Here is a 1,462-nt window from a genome sequence, read left to right on the forward strand (position 1 = left end):
TTATACAGCACCCACTGTATACTCAGCACTACGCAGAGCACTTTTATAAATTTCTCATTAGATCTTCATGATACCTTTGGAAGGTTGGTGCCCTCATTTTATGATCCCTATTTTATAGTTGAAGAAACTGAGGCAGATCACCAGTGAAATACGTTGCCCATGATCACATAGTAATACATGTCTGAGACTGGATTTGAATTCGGGTCTTTCCAACTCTAGGCCCAGTGCTCTGTCCTACCTAGCTGCCTGGGGAATACACCAGTTTTCCATTGCCAATTTGACCAGCGTGTTTCCCTGCCCGTGAAACTAGGAAATTCAACTAAATGACCCCTGAGTTCCTCTTAGGTCTCTGGGTCCTACAGTTCTACGACCAGGTGGACTCTAAGGCCCCTTCCAGATTGGACTTTCTGTGGTTCTATGAGACATGTGGGTGAAAGGGTGGAGAATGCCAGGATGTGAGGACCCTGGGCCAGAAGCTCTCCAAGCAAGTCGGAGGAGCATGGGACACATGAGATGGGAGTCTGTTTGAATGCACATGAAGGAACGGGAATCCATCATCTCTCAGAAATAGGGCAGCCAGGAGGCAGCTGGGTGGCTCAGTGGATGGAGAGTCAGGCCCAGAGATGAGAGGTCCTGGGTTCAAATATGGCCTTGGACACTTCCTAGCTGTGTGACCCTGGGCAAGTCACTTAACCCCATTGCCTAGCCCTTACTGCTCTTCTGCCTTGGAGCCAATACACAGTACTGATTCCAAGACAGTAGATAAGAGTTTGAAGAAAGAAAGAAAGAAAAAAGAAAGAAAGAAAGAAAGAAAGAAAGAAAGAAAGAAAGAAAGAAAGAAAGAAAGAAAGAGAGAGAGAGAGAAAGAAAGAGAGAGAGAAAGAAAGAAAGAAAGAGAGGAGAGAGAGAGAAAGAAAGAAGAGAGAGAAAGAAAGAAAGAAGAAAGAAGAGAAGAAAGAAAGAAAGAAAGAAAGAAAGAAAAGAAAGAAAGAAAGAAAGAAAGAAAGGAAAGAAAGAAAGAAAGAAAGAAAGAAAGAAAGAAAGAAAGAAAGAAAGAAAGAAAGAAAGAAAGAAAGAAAGAAAGAAAGAAAGAAAGAAAAGAAAGAAAGAAAGAAAGAAAGAAAGAGGAAAGAAGGAAAGAAGAAAGAAGGAAAGAAGGAAAGAAGGAAAGAAGGAAAGAAGGAAAGAAGGAAAGAAAGAAGAAAGAAAGAAAGAAAGAAAGAAAAGAAAGAAAGAAAGAAAGAAAGAAAGAAAGAAAGAAAGAAGGAAAGAAGGAAAGAAGGAAAGAAAGAAAGAAGGAAAGAAGGAAAGAAGGAAAGAAGGAAAGAAAGAAAGAAAGAAAGAAAGAAAGAAAGAAAGAAAGAAAGAAAGAAAGAAAGAAAGAAAGAAAGAAAGAAAGAAGAAAGAAAGAAAGAAAGAAAGAAAGAAAGAAAGAAAGAAAGAAAGAAAGAAAGAAAAAAAG

The sequence above is a fragment of the Monodelphis domestica genome, chromosome 2 (assembly GCF_027887165.1).
Source record: "Monodelphis domestica isolate mMonDom1 chromosome 2, mMonDom1.pri, whole genome shotgun sequence".
Lineage (NCBI taxonomy): Eukaryota > Metazoa > Chordata > Mammalia > Didelphimorphia > Didelphidae > Monodelphis > Monodelphis domestica.